The sequence below is a fragment of the Gorilla gorilla genome, chromosome 19 (genome assembly GCF_029281585.2).
Source record: "Gorilla gorilla gorilla isolate KB3781 chromosome 19, NHGRI_mGorGor1-v2.1_pri, whole genome shotgun sequence".
Lineage (NCBI taxonomy): Eukaryota > Metazoa > Chordata > Mammalia > Primates > Hominidae > Gorilla > Gorilla gorilla.
Genome location: NC_073243.2, coordinates 55381044 through 55397171, shown reverse-complemented (window position 1 = coordinate 55397171; position 16128 = coordinate 55381044). Strand labels below are relative to the sequence as shown.

Below are 16128 nucleotides of genomic sequence, written 5' to 3'. Positions count from 1 at the left end.
TCTTACTACGTTGGCTAGGCTGGTCTCAAACGCCTGGCTTCAAGCAATCCTCCTGTCTCAGCCTCCCAAAGTATTGGAATTACAAGCCTGAGCTGCCGTGCTTGGCCAAGCATGAGTTTTATTTGCAAACGATATGGTGGTTTTGCCTCCCCCAGTGAAGGGCGGTAGAGGGCTGGGAACATTTAGCGCTTTCAGTTAAAGGTGTGAAAGCTCACTCAACCATCAACTGCCTAAAACACTCTCCCAACTTAGTAGGTTATTGGCTTGAATTGACTCTCGAAATTAGAAAAACTTATCAAGGAAGCCAAATAGTAATCAAATCCATTTGATCATTTATACTCAACTAAATAGTTCTGAACTTCTTTTACAATTGAAATTGTTTCCTGGGTATTATTTTTTTTTCATCAACGAGATTGAAGAGGACTAATTATAATATGTGTTAATAAGTGTCTTCATTAAGCATTTCAGATAAAATGTTTTGATCATCTTCACCAACTCCATAACCTGTCTGCAGGTTTCTTTTCCTTCCCAAAATGTTCTGGAGGTGCTGGATAATAAATATGAGCCATTATAAAACAACTGAGAGTTGACCAGGGTCTTATTTGACAGAGGCCATAAAACTGTAGACTTTAGGAAAAGATTCACATTCTATTCGCATGAGAAAAAGGAGACAGGATCTGGAAAAGGGAAAGCCAGGAAGATTAATAGTAAGTTTTTACTCTTCCCAAGTCACAAATAAATACGTGCATTTTTGAACACACTAGCTAACCAGAATTGGAATGCCTTCAGATTAACAACCATTGTACTGTACTTATGGGTGATGTTCTGTGCTTTCTCAACATAAATTTAATGTTTTAATGTTTTATCTTATTTTCACAATAGACATGTATTATTTTTATACTCAGACACTAACACACACACACACACACACACACAGAAACATCAAGATAACTTACTCCCCTGAAAGAGCCAGAGTTAGCATTTTGGTTTATATCCTTACAGGATTCTCTCTGCACACCCCCTCTCCTCCCCACATTATTGATGTTCTTTATGACTATTAAAGTGGAAGGGGAGACAGTATTTCAATGACATGCACAGAAATTTAACCAAACATCTTTTGTAAAAACACCTTAATTTAGCTAAAGCACTCTCAGCTGCTCTGACCCACTGGGATGAGGTTCTTGGAGCTCCCCCAGCCCCAGGCTTCATTCCTCCTCCAGCCTTTGCTATGCCAGAAAATGAAGTGTTCGATTCCCACGTGAGACCCCATTACATTTTTCTCAGCCTTCCCCTCTCATCACCACTCAGGGAAATGTATTGGAGAACACCAGGGGCTCTACCCAAAGGGGAACAGTAAGTGGGTTATTAGGTGAAGCAAAAGTCACTGTCCTCTAACGGCCTCATTTCCATTCATTAAATTACTGTAGCACATTAGGGTGAGCACAGTGTCCTAGAAAATTGCCTTCACCTGTGAAACTCGACTTTCAGCTATTAGGAGAGGAAAGGAATTTCTCACATTTCCAAGAATGAAAAGATAATAACATAAGCCTTAGCTACCATTTATTTAGTGTTTGCTACATGTGGGGAAATGTGTCAAGCATTTATTATCTATACATCTATTATCTGTCTTATTCCACATTTAAACACTAGAAGGAAGTCATGGCTTAGTTGACAGGAGTATGACCTAGAGTCAGGGGCCCTGGGTTCAAATCCTAGCTCTGCTACTTATAACCTGAGCACCTGTGGACAAGTTGTTTAACCTTCCTGTGCTTTAGGATCTAAGTCTGTAAGTGGAGATAATAGTAATATAATAGAAGGCTTAGAACAGTGCTTGGTACATGGTTAATGTTCAAAATGCTGTCAACTATTATTGCTATTATTTTTCCCATTTTACAGATGAGGAAACTAAGGTTTAAACCATGGGTAATTTGCCCTAAGTCACAGAACTAATCCAGACCTTCTGACTTTAGAGGCCAAGGACCTTGTGCTCAGTCAGTAAGTAGTCAGCAGTAGATCAAAGAGCAGCAACAGGGTGCCTGATTTCTAAATTATAAGCTCTCTCTGCCCATCACACACTAAAGGTGTAGAAAGTGTGGGTTGCTGTGCTGAATTTCTATAGACCATAAATTTATCTTAGATGTTCCTTTCAGGAGAAAGAAATTGTCATACCCAGGAGTGTGTGCCTTGTATAAAAAGCCTGATAAACATTCTAATGTTGTACATGATAAAACAATCTCTCATCTGTCCTTTGAGTGAAAGCACTGGACCAGGTCACTGTTGTGGCAGGTGTACATGTGGGAGAGGAAAGGGTGTGTGGTGAGAAAAGCCAGACGCTCAGTCTATTCAGGAAGGAGAGCAAAACTCTCTCTCCACCCCTCACTCATGGGGCTTCCCAGGTTGTGCTTCTAGACAGAAGCCTTCTCCCATCTCCATGTGGACCAGCAATCAAGAGCTTTTCATCCTAGACACCCCTGTGTGGCCCTGAACCTTAATATAACACATCGTCTGCTCTGGTTCCACCATCACTTTTTCCCCCCTGCTGCAAGGACAGCAATGCCCAAGAGAAGGGCTGCTCCTTCAACTCAGATGCTGGAATAAGGATGACATGTAGAGCAGACCCATAGCCAGTCCACACGAATGGACGACATAAGTGAGATACATTTTTGTTATTGTAAGCTGCTGAGATTTGTTTGTCACTGCAGCATAATCTAGAGGATCCTGGCTACTGTGTCCACTGTTTGGATCATATTGATCTAAAATACCATATATTTGCAAAAGTAGTTGAAAATAATGCTTGCAATGATTGCATTCAATTAAAAAAACTAGGGCTACAGCCAAAGCATCTTTATATGACTGTATAAATAAATCTTTATATGACTGTATATAGAAATCTTGTCAGTATTCTAAATGCAAACTGACCCTGGACATGTGTTGATGTCCTTGGGAACATTTCAGCTCCCCCGAACAATGGAGTTTTAATTCTAATCCTTTTTTTTCTCTTCTGGGTGCATCTGTGAGCTAGAGAATTCATACTTGCCTTTTCGGCATCACATTCAGAGCTTTAACTAGTCATGACCAGTTCTCTTAAATGCATCTCAGACAAAGGCAATTGCAAAGCAAAAGCCAAATTCAACTTTGCCACATCATACTGGAGAGAAATGGCTCAAAGGTTAATGGCAGACATATGGTTTACACTTGCTATTTCCTCTAAGCTTAACTTTGGATTTTTTTATTCCTTAGTTGTGTAAAGCTATAGCCAAATCAGCTCTCAGATGCATGTATATACCGTTTCAGAATGGAAAAAGAAAGTTAAATGGCAAACAAGTGAAAGAGTTGTATTCAAGAAGACTATTTGGAAACATAGATTTTTAGAAAATAAAATCACATATAAGTAAACATGTCTGGTCAGTCAGATTCCTGGCTAGAATGCAAAAAAAAAAAAAAAAAAAAAAAAAAGTTCGAAGGCTTAGCCAGTTAAATAAGAAAGTATGTGGTGGTAGTAGTGGTAAGCACCAGGGAAGTTTAAAACAAATGGCTTCAAATACAGATTATACACACACATATTTATAAAGACACACTTATATTAAATAATGTATGAAATATTACATATTAAATATAAATGCAAACACATATATCCTGCAGGACTTATTCCTGCAACTATGCTTTGGATTTTAAGTCAGTCTTCAGTGATAAAGGGATCCCTTTTTATTTATTAAATACACAGTTTAAATTTTCTCGGTGTTTTCTAACAATTATGTCTCATATGCTCCCTACAGATTGTCCAGTTTTAAAACCTGCACAGCTGAAATGAGTAATTGCCTGGGCAAAGGGTCACACCTGCTTGGTTTAACAGGATGCAGACAAATGAAAGGCCCGCCTCGCAGAGATGCTCAGCCCGGCTCAGCAGCACAGACGTCAGGACTCACCAGATATTGGGTAAAAACAGAAACTTCCTCTGTGCTGCTGTCAGAGTTCAGTCTCACCAGCCTCCTGAGTCTAGGGGAACTTACGACTGGAAAAGTTATAGTTCTGTTTCCCGCACTGTCCACATCATTGGTCACAGCTTTCAGGTCATGAGATGAAAGGGGCTTCATAGAACCTAAGTGAAGATTAAAACATGTATATAAGTATAAAGCACAGAAAAGCTGCCAGTTAACAAAATAATCTGTATAGATCCCTGAAAACTCTCTGGAAAACACTTGGTTATAACTTGGTTATAATAGGGGGCACTGGCTAGCTCTAACTTGAAACTGGGCTATAAGATTCTAGTGATCCCTGAGGCATCTATCTGTGGACATAATTTGCTACTAGGGCCCCAGATGAAACAGGCTTCTTACCCCCAGCCCAGGCCTAGGTGTCTGATCCCTAGAGAAAGAAGGCAATGCCTGGGTGTGTGGCCCCAGGCTCAGCTCCCAGTACATGAAAGGGAAAGCAAACTGTGTAATGCTGAGAACACAGGAGATAGCACTCTCCCCTTGGAGGGTGGGTAGAGGGGTCCTGGCCTGATGGCAGCTGTAGGTGCTCAATGGAGTGCCCATCTGCTGATATCTAGGGGCAGAGGGTGGCTCTTGAACAAACGTGAGACATCTCCTGGGGACCCTGACAAATGCATGGACATTGTGGGGAGGGAAGGGCACATGTGAATGCCATGGGGGAAAGAACCAGTGACACATGGCTTTGTGTGCTAATGTGACCTCATTAGTAACCAAAGGCCAGAGAGACTTGGGGACACTCAAGTTAGAGCCAGAGAGGCTTGGGAACGTTCAAATGCTCTGTGGTAAAGGATCAGTGTTACCTAATTCACCATGGACAAATAATTTTATAAAATACAATAAAAATGTTATAGCAACATCAAATTGCTATACAAATTTCTAAACACTTCCTGTTGCTTTCGGTTGTTATTGGTTCACAGACTGGAAGGCCTGTGGACCACATTTAGAGGAGCACAGAGTTGGAGTACATATCCCTTTACTTTGCGATGATTTGGGGAACATCTCCAACCTTACAGGATGGCAGATCTGAAATTGACTCACGTGGTTCTTCCAGCCCAGAATCTTCTCTCATCTCGTTTGTTTGAGCCTTTGCTAAAGGTTTTAGCATTAGGCCTTCGCAGGATAGCCCTCTGAAAAGGCACTTTATAAATTGTTTATGAAGTTGAGTTAACTATCTAACAATAACTAAGCTTCCTGAATGACATCCTGTTTTGCTTTCCTTGCTCAGCCATTGTAGTCTTAGAGAGCAAGGGCCATCAACCATAGTACTCAAACTACACTAGGCACTGGCTAAGTCCAAGGAGACACCAGCATTGTATCTGCAAGATTTCCAAACTTGCAAGGATTGTCCTAAGCCTTCAATTTGGAGGCTCCATTTAAAGTGTCTGAGAACTTTGGGATGGACACTCGGTCCTGGGGCTCCTTGGGGGTGAAGGTAAGAGTGCCTGGGCAAGTCAGCCACAGGAACACAGCTCCGCGCCAAGTTCAGGACTGTCTTGGCGCAAGTTTGTTTATTACACAACATGCTCATATGATGACGGTAACTGCCACCCGCATTCCTTTCACTTCTTGCTGCTGACATTTTTTGCAGTCATTGCCACCCTCTGGCTTCTGGAGCTGGGAGGCTAGAATCAGAGGTCACTCCAGGGAGACTAAGAGCAGTGTTTCTGTGCCCTCAGTCTATGCTAATAAAGCCATACTGGGGACCTTCCTTTGTCACCTGTCAAAGTAGAATGCCCCTTCTTATCAGATGGATTATGTCTCTAATGTGTGTGGTCTCTGGCCACCCCAACATCCAACTTGTCCATCTTCAGTTTTTCTTAGAAACCTTTCCCCACTGTGCCTTTTTTCTTATAAAGGGCCCTGATTTATAATTCACTTGTTCCATCACGTCCAGAGTTGCCTTTGGCAGGTAGGACTCTTTTTAAAATACATATTATTTCATTTATCTCAGCCTTTTGGAGTAGAGGAGCCACCAGAGCTGTCCCAGGCCAAGAGTGCTTTTCTCTCAGCCATAGTACATCAATCTGCATCCTCTTCTCCAGCTACCTAAGCCAGAAGGGTATCTAGGTTTAATTCCTACTCAGCAGTCACTCTGAACATGTTCAGTAAGCTAGTGCTCACCCCTGGTTGCAATTGCCTGACAAGCCTCTCTTATGACCCAGCCCAACTCTCTGAAAGACAAGCATCATTTCCCTCCTGCCCACTGCATTTCATCCAAGCAGTTCATATTTTCATCAATGAGCTCCAGGCATTTAATTTGGAAATAATTTCTCTAAGGCCCTACCTAAATCTATATCCATAGAATAACTGCCTAATAAAGGGTATGGTCATAAGAGGCTCTGAAACCACATCTGTTTGGCAAGACTTCACTCTGTATGCCCTTCATGGAGATTTGAAAAAGCAAATCTATATTCTGAAGTCTCTGAGAAGTCATGGAGTAAAGAAATCTGTTTTATTCTCCTTATAAACACAGGATTTCTCAAAATCCTTGTATCCCAGCATGTTTGTTTCAAGAAAAACCATAGCCAGATTTTCATGGGCACTAGGCTTGGAAGCCTTAGATATTTCTTCAGTAAACACTATCAGGTACCTAATGTGTGAAAGGCCCTACAATGAGAAGCAGAGATCTAACAAGACACAGCCCTACCCTCTCTTTTAGATATCATAACCCTAAGAAGTATGCATTTGTTTCCTCATCACTAAGAAGGGATGATAAGGCTTAGCACAGTTAAGCAAATTCCTTGAGGGTCAAGTGTAAGTCTCGCTGACTCAGAAGTGAGTATTTATTTTTAAGTTGACGCTATCTCATCTATACTCTTCTACTTAGAACTCAATGGGGGAAATGATATCTGAGTCAGGAAACAATGTGATTAACCATTCAAGAAATCTGACTTATTCTCCTCCCCACCTTCCAAACCTATCCTTCCTTCCCTGGGTCTTCACTTCATAGTCTTGCTGTGGTCCCTGGAGTGCCCTCCCCTCCTCGACACCACCCACCAAAATGCTGTTCATTCTGAAGGGGCAGCTCGAGGCTTGTCTTGGCCAACAAGCTCCCTTTGACCCTTGCAGTCTATGGGAAATTTCCCTCCTCCGAATTCCTGCAGCTTACCCATTCTGTACCACTCACTGGACACTTACTATACGTTTTACATGGTTAGTGTACTCCTGAGTGTAGAGCTCTCATTTCATCAATTAATAGGCCTTTAATTACTTCCTTGAGGATTGACAATCTTTTCTCATAGTTCTTGGTTACCTCCCACTAAATCTTACAATATACAATTCAGTGTTTCAACAGCCACTGACTAAAAGGTTTACAAATCCCTGCTCTAAACCCTTTAGTAACACACTGTGAGTCCCTCTCCTTTCTTTTCTCCTTCAGTTCTTGCCATGGATGACAGACAGCTGGTGGTGAGATGTAGCTCCTTCTATCTCATGACCAGAGATTGAAGTCACAGACTTTTCCAGGAAGACCCTTGCCTAAAGGGCTGCTTAACTCTGGGTCTATGTAAGCCTGTATTCTAGACCATTCTAAACAAAACTCTCAAGGTCAATCCCTCCCCAGTACTTTTTTTAAAAAAAGCCAAGTACAATTTGGATAAGTAGAAAAACTAGGTCCTAAAGCCACAGTATATTCCAACACACCACCACCAAAGATAAACAAACAAAATCAATGGCAGCATTCAAGGTGAAAAACTGGTTATAAAACTCCTTTCTGGGGAGTAAAGTTTACAGAAAGAAATAGAATGTGTTTCAATTTATATACGTATAAAATATAACAAAATGAAAATACACTTTGGGTAAATTTTTTTCTTAGTTCATAAAAAAATGTTCATTTAGAACTATAATCCTTTCTACTTTAAAATAAGCAACTTGACAGATAATTTTCAAATTTGTCAGGGCATAGAAGTCACGGTTAACCTTAAAACATTCACCATACTAAGTATTATAGTAATTATTTTGGCTTACCATGCAAATTCTGTGAGTCTCAAGCTAGGGCCACTTTTTAAGGCTGGGTGCAAGAAGGAAGCAAAAGAGAAATAGCCAAAGTCGGACAAGCTGGTAGAGGAAGTCTGACTAGTAGGGGATAAATGTGAGTCAAAAAAAAATTTGTTGACTAATGCCAGGTTGCAATATTTCCGTAACGAAGGAGAGTAAAACACAGAATTTCTACATAATCGCTGCTTATTAAATTGCTATACATATTTTCCTGGTTGTGCATGTCAAAATTCTTCAGTAATATTGAGAAGGAGATAAAATAAACAGCTACCATGATGGCCGCATTCTCAGGAAACCAACATTCTACAGCAGAGACAGCCCTGGGACACCAGCCCAGACATACAGCAGAGGAGCGGCCCCATGCAAGAATGGGATTTGGAGTCGGAGTTTGTACTCAGTCATGAGCTTTAGGATCCCTATTAGTTACATGACCTTGAGACTTCCCAAGCCTCCATGGTTTTTATTTAATTTAATTTTTTTTTTTTTTTTTTTTTTTTTAGTGACAGGGTCTCTCTCTGCCATCCAGGCTGGAGTGCAGTGACACCATCATAGCTCACTGCAGCCTCAAACTCCTGGGCTCAAGTGATCCTCCTGCCTCAGCCTCCCAAGTACCTGGGACTATAGACACACACCACCACACCTTGCTAACTCCATGTTTTTTATCTGCCAAAGGGGAAAGACCAAAATTTGCTTTTATATATACTCTCATTTAAATCCTTATAGCAACCCAGTGCAATAGATAAACAATATAAAACACTATAAAGACACACAATAATTACCTGCACTTCTAATTATTTCACTGTCTCAAGCTAGCTATATTCTGCTAAGAGGGGAAAGAGAAAAAGGGAAAGACCCAGCCCTGCTTTTGTGAAATTTCTACAAGAAGAGAATTCTACTCCCACACTCCTATCAAGGGATTAGTGATATCAGTAAAGTTATAAATTAACTTATGTGCAAAGCTGAAATTGAGATGGATCCCCTATCGATCCAGTTCCCAGGAATGCTTTACCAATCTGACTCACAAAGCACCAGGCAAGATTCCTATGCAGACAGCCTAACGTTCATATCCACATCATCTGCTGAAAACGTCCACCCAGCAGTACATTTGGAGGCCCACAGGTCCTTGCATCATGGAATGGGTAGAAATGTATCTTTGTTACCCTCAGAGACCACGTGGCAGGGAACAAAGGAGACATAGTCAGACTCTGCAATTCTGTACAAGTACTCCCTAGAAACATGATTTAATAAAAGGTAGGTCAATGGCATAACAAGCTCTCAAGTCCTTGTTATCTAAGCAAACCCTGAGAGTTCTGATTCCTCACACACACACACACAAAAGGTTACAGACTGTTAAAAAAAATTCCCAATATACTCAAAAGTCACCATTTTAAAAAGAGAGAGAGAAGTCTGAGTCTGATTCATAACAGGGGTCCAAAACCAAATGTTCTTTTTCATTTGCTTGTTTTACTAGAAATAGCACTTTGAAAGTTGTACTTAATGAAACACGCAATTAAAGGGGGAACATTTTCTGCCATTAGGCACTTTGAACTCTTCATTAATCCGGAAACAAAATGGAGATGGAATCAAAAGAACGACATCAAAACGAATACAGAATTTTGTATTGGGTGTGCTCTAACAGACTATGACCAAATAAAGATAAAGAGGGAAACACAAACAGCAGGGTTGACCTGTGCATTTTCTACTGTACAATCTCAGATTTTTCCTGATAGACCTTCCAGAAGGGTGACCTTATGTAAATCACTTAGCCTCCCACATCTTGGTTTTATCAGCCTACTTAGGTTGTTATGTGGAATAATGAATTCAATTAATGGTGGAGCACTTTGCAAATATGAAATGCTAAGTGAGACTACTTAAGCCCAAGTCTTTGTTTGTGGCTGATGATGGACAGATGCACCAGGGGAGAACCAGCTGGTTTCAGCAACAGCCTCATCTGCAGCTGGGCTGCAGCCACTTTGAGGGTTATTAGTTGCCTCCATATCCATTTAGAAAATGTAATGGATTGGCTCTCACGTTTAGCTTGCCTTTAACTCTCTTTGCTACTTTTCTAGGAGAAATTATTTTCTCTACTCACCAAAAGCAAATATTGACCTGGTAGTGGACAAATAAATCAATCCAGCAAACTAATTTTTGTTTCAACCCTTCATTGAAAATAGTAACTTCAGTTCTTCTACCTACTTTGCCCTTCGATGGGCGGCAGCTAGTGGAGAAAGCCCAGCTTTAAGGTCTGACAAACTTAATCTTTCTAAGCCTCAGCTTCTTTCCTTTCTTTTTTTTTTTTTTTTTTTTTTGAGACAGAGTCTTGCTCTGTCACTAGGCTAGAGTGCAGTGGCGCAATCTCGGCTCACTGCAACCTTTGCCTCCCGGGTTCAAGTGATTCCCCTGCCTCAGCCTCCTGAGTAGCTGGGACTATAGGCGACCACCACCACGCCTGGCTAATTTTTTTTTTTTTTTTGTATTTTAGTAGAGATGGGGTTTTACCATGTTAGCCAGGATGGTCTCGATCTTCTGACCTCATGATCCACCTGCCTCAGTTTATCTCGAAAATGGAGTCATTCCTCCCTATGGCCTAGAGGACTTCAGATGATGAAAAGACATGGATGGTAGAACTGCACCTCCTGTGGTGCCTGACAGGTGGTAGTGAGTCAATGATTCCTTTCTATTGTGGATTTCACAGTTTTAGAAAACCAAAACTTCTTTTGTGCAAGTCTCTAGAGCAGTCCTCTCCATTTTGAAAATATGATAATCCTTTCATAAAAATGAAAAACTTTCTAGGCCCTCACCTAACAATACTTATATAATACTAACAATACATAATTGGCAGAAACTTCCTATCAATTCAGTGCCTCTTCAGATGAACTGTATTGTATTTAATCAGCACATCTTCACACATTTGAAAAACAGAAACATGTATGTGGAAAATACCATTCAGTCTAGAAACTATGCTTTGGTACATATGTAGGTAGATTTAGGACCTTGTGGCAATGAAGCTAACCTCCACGAATCCAGGCTACAGGTTTGGAACTACTAGGTGAGAGCGTTCGCATAGTAAATTATTTTCCGATTCTTTGGGGATCCTTTGCATTAACTGTGAAGGTAGTCAGGAAATTACTTCATTTGGATTTAGAGGATATTTTATCTTTATTTTCTTTGCTGTATTTTCAAAGAAGATAATTTGAAATAACTGAAAACAGAGCTTTTTTAACTTTCTCGTCCAGCCCTCCTAGCTCATGCTCCCTCCCATTCCTGCTGCAGACTGGAATGGCCTGCTTCTCCTCTGACAGGGGAGAACAAACCCTTGCAGAGTGGCTGGGTCACCTTCAGCAGATTTACAGCAGTCATTTGGCCTATTGATTTATTGATGAACAGGAGGAAGAAGACAAGGCCTTTCAAAGTCAGGATCTCTTAAAATTAAAGTTATATTAATTAATTCATTCATTCATATATTCATTCATTGAACAAATATCTCTTTGTTTTGTTTACTAATGCATTCCTAACATCTGGGACATATAACTGGATACATAATAGGTGTTCAATATTATTTCATTCTTTCAACAAATTTTTATCAAGCACCTACTATGTTTTATTAAGCACTGCTAGGTGCTAAGGATACAACAATGAACAAAACAAAGATTCTGCCCTTATAATCTATAGGAAAAGACAGACAACAAACAAATATCCAATTCAATCTATACTATAAGGTCAGGTATTCTGGGAAAGGGATGGAAAGTGGCAGAGAAGGGATGCTATTTTAGTGGTGTTCAGGAAAAGGCTCTCAGAGAAGCTTATATTTGAGCACATTACTTACTCAAATTTGACAATTTGAGTAAGTAAAATGAGAGTTATAGGAATGCTAATATTTGCTATCATTAGCCTTACTAAAACATGTCACTTTTTTAAAAAGTCTAGTGCCTGGAATGTTTCTACATGGCCTGTGGTTTTCAGTCATATGACCATCACATTAACCACTGATTAAAGTGCATTTTAGTTTCACATTGTTTTTCTCTATAACATAGCAGCATGTACAAAAACTAGCTGGCCCTCATTGATTTGTGCCTGGGAGAAGTTCTGAATGCTTTGGCTGGGAAAGGACTTAAGAGCCAAATGCCCATTGCTGGGTGTAGTAGGCCAGGTCCTGTGGAGAGGAGTCCCCATCTTCTGCACAGAGGTCACCACTGGTCATCTCAGTGAAAGAATTCATCAACACCTTAAAAAGAAGAGAATCACAGATCTTTTGAGGACCAATGTCAATCACATCACGTTAGTAAACTGGGTAGCAATGACGTCCTGTCTCCTTGGACAAAGATTTAAAATCCAAAGCAATTCACCAGAGTTTTTAAAGCATGAAGTTTCTTCATTTGAAACAGATGTATAATTAAATGTCAGGTGAAATACAAAGCCTGAAGTAGTGTTTAGTTAATTTATGAGGTTTATGAGGTTTCAATAAAGAAATAGTATTCATAATTAATCCAATTTCATTATGTGAAGTGCATGTGCATTTGTATAATGTAGAAAAACACCAAAAATTGATGATGACTAAGCATCTTTTGTGTGTATGGCACATGCTGGATACTCTACATGGGGTCTCAGATAATTCAGAACCTATCTCATAGGATTGATTTAAGGATTTCCATTCATTGCTGTAAGACGCAAATTATTTCACTAGCTTTTAAATAGTTGAGGGAAAAAAAACACACACACACTGCATATTTTTTTATCCTATTTGTCCTACCTGTCTTGCAAGAACACAAATATCTTGTTCTTATGGCCTTGCAATGTTTGCTGTGCTGATAGCACACATCTACAATTGTATCTGAGTACTAGCTCCTGTTTTCCAATTACATTTAAAATCTATTTACATTGCCTAAACATCTTAATTTAACGATTCATCAAGCATTTATTGAGCATTTACTATCTTCCAGACAATGTTCTGGGTGTTTGCTGTACATCCGTAACCAAAAAAAGTCCTGTTCTCAGGAGCCTCCATTCCAGCAGGAAGGGACAAAGGGACACAGAGAAGAAACAATGGCATAATAAAGAAATGAATTAAACAATGTGTCAAAAAAAAGTCATAGCACTATGAAAAAAAAGAAAAAATAAAGCAAGATAAGGGGGGCCTCAGGAGTGAGCAAATGTTAAGTATGAGGTTCAGTTTGAGGAAAGACTGGAAGGAGGTGAAGAGGGAGCCAGTGAACATGTAAATATCTAGGAGAGGACCATCCAGGCAGAGGAAACAGCCCAAAGGCAGGCCTCATCTGTTGGAGGACTAGGAAATCGGTCAGTTGGAAGCAGCAGAATAAGCAAGATGAAGAGTAAAAGGAGATGAGTTGAAACATAATGAAGGTTGTCATATTGTTCGGGGTCTTGAACGCTACTGTAAAAACTCTGGTTTTTCCTTGAGTGCAATGATGGATCATTGCAGAGTTTTAGGTGAGGAGTGACCTGGTCAGACTCATGTTTTCACAGAATCCTTTGGCTTCTGTGTCAGGAATAGACTGTGGGAGGGACAAGGTAGAGGCAGAGAGACCAGTTAGGAGGTGACTGCAATAATTCCGGAGAAGGATGACAGAAGAGAGTGGCCCCAGAAGTTGCAGAGGTGGTGGGAAGTGGCCAAATTCTGGGTGTCTGTTCAAGACAAAACCAGCAGAGCTTCTGGCTATTTCAATTTGGCGAGGTGTGAAAGAAGGAAAGGCGGTGAGAATGACTCTATGGCTTGGGCCTCAGAAACGAGGACAGGGTTACCATCAGTTGAGATAAGGAAAGCTGAATGTAGAGTAGATTTGGGGAGTAAGATCAGGAGTTCAGTTTTGAACATGGGTTTAAAATGCTTATATGGACACTGAATCACATTTGATGGAATTTGGCTGTTTTGAGTTTCTCTAATCATGCAGCCACAGGATACTTCACTAACACTAAAGACAAGTAGTTTTGTCACTAACTCAAATTTCACATTTATATCTGTATTTGTATTTATATATATTTTTCTTACCCACAGAAACACCATGTGCACATATCCATGCATGAGAACTTTATCATCTTCTACGCTTTTTCATAACTTGTTTAAAAATTCAGTCCTAAATGACTTAATAGATGATCTCTCTAGTTAAAGAGAACCATTTCCCTCAGTAGAATGAGCAGTTTGTGAAATAACTTACTCCAATTAGATGATGGATGGCATCATCTAATAACTAAACAGAACTTGAGACAGGAAACTCAGAAAGTATATAAGATTCCTATGTTTTCATGTCAGGCATAATGGGGCTGGAAGATAATCCATTCTGCTTCCTTCTAATACACCAACTACTGATAACACAGGAAAAAAACTACTTTGTGAATTATCCTTTAATTTCTTAAAAGTTAACAGATGAGACCATAAAGTAATTATACATAAATAAATACCCACATACTCCACATATATACACATGCGCACGCACACACACACGAACTTACACTGCCAAACCAATGTTTAACTCCTCAAAGTAGTTATGTTGAAAAATAACATGTGCCAATAACAATAACACTACTTGAAATTCTTTTAAAATTATTTTCAGGTTGTTCAAGAATGCTTGATTTAGTTTCTGTCCAGTTAAACCACCTAGGTTTGGGTCACTGCTTTGTTGCTTACTAGCTATATAACCTTGGGCACATTTCTTAACCTCTCTCTGCCTTAATTTCCTCATCAGTAAACTAGAAATGATAGAGCTGTTACATAGACTGAGTGACTTAATATATGAAAAGTGTTTAGAACTGTTTCATCGGGCATATAGTAAGCATTCAATAAATATTAGCTTTATATGACCCATCTTCTTCATCAGATTTGGCTTTGAGGACAGATGTGACTTTTTAGTATTTCCAAAAAGTCACTTAGAGTGTGATTATTGCCATTATTGAGGCTATTCTATAACATGTACTGCAGATTTTGTTTAATCTTCCAGCATTCTTTCATAACTTGGGGTGAATAGTTTATCTGTTTAATAATTGTGTTGTTGATGGACATGCCTATATCTTGCCATTTGAATATGCCTACTGAAGATTTTGCAGCACTAAGCTCTAAGGACATCAGCTTTTAAATAGCTACCGGAAATGCGAATCAATACAACGTTCAAATAATAAGGTTTTGGCCTTCATTTAAACCCACAGAAAGGCTATAATAAAATGCGCAAGTTGGACTGTTTAATAAAATTCCAAGCCCACTCATTCTGGTTTTTCACTTTTTACATTTTTTAATCCATCCACATATCTCATCCTCATTTCTTCTAGAGCTCCAGCTGACTTGGAAATGTGCTGCCATTTCTCTTCTCGTGACTTGTAGAAACAATCATTTTTTCCAAGGCCATACACACCAAGGCTGGACAAAGCATGTTTTCCACTGCAGCTACTCTGCTATGGAACACTGCTTTCCCTCCCTTTCGCCTCTGAAATATACCATCTTCCAAAACAAATGGAAAACCTGCCACTCAAAACAAGATCTAGTAACCTCAGGTCTCATTTCCACTCAAACCAAATTTAGTTCAGTTAACGACCCCATTGCTTCAGGTAAGGCCTGATTTAGTGCCCAGTGCTTGGTAATGGAAACTTCAGGCAGATGAGGAGAAGGAAAACAAAGACCCCCAATTTGAATTCAGATTTTAAAGTGATCCAAAGCCCAAAAAAGAATAGTTCAAAGCATAAATATCAGAAAATAACACAAACCTGGAATAATAATTTTTAAATTGACCTTTAGCTTTAAGAAGAGTTTAGTGGTATTTAGAAACATAATTATGATCCCATTTAATCCTAGTTGTAAACTTAATATTTAAAAGCCCAGACCTTTGGAGGCAGAGGTTGCAGTGAGCCGAGATCGTGCCACTGCACTTCAGCCTGGGTGACAGAGCAAGACTTCGTCTCAAAAAAACAAACAAACAAACAAACAAAAACAACAAAACCTAGACCTTTGTTGCGTTTCATACGAGGGATGTGAAATGCTCATGAATTCACTCTCCCACTGTTGGTCCCCCGAGAGCTTCAATTGGCATTTCAAACTTTGCTGCCCTAATTCTTCTACTATGACCAGCTCTCAAAGCTCCTTTTAGTGATGACAAGTATTTCTCAAAAGCAAGCAAATGGTTCTATTTTCAGT

At 39.7% G+C, this 16128-nt stretch overlaps 1 protein-coding gene across 1 annotated transcript in view; it reads right to left on the bottom strand.

The window, feature by feature from the left end:
• Nucleotides 1-16128, bottom strand: part of LOC129528115 (chondroitin sulfate proteoglycan 4-like) — a 58061-nt gene that overhangs the window by 20258 nt on the left and 21675 nt on the right. Inside the window, exon 3 of the mRNA XM_063700446.1 lies at nucleotides 3927-4099. The gene's annotated coding sequence lies outside the window, so the exon portion shown is untranslated. The remainder of the gene's footprint in view (nucleotides 1-3926; nucleotides 4100-16128) is intronic.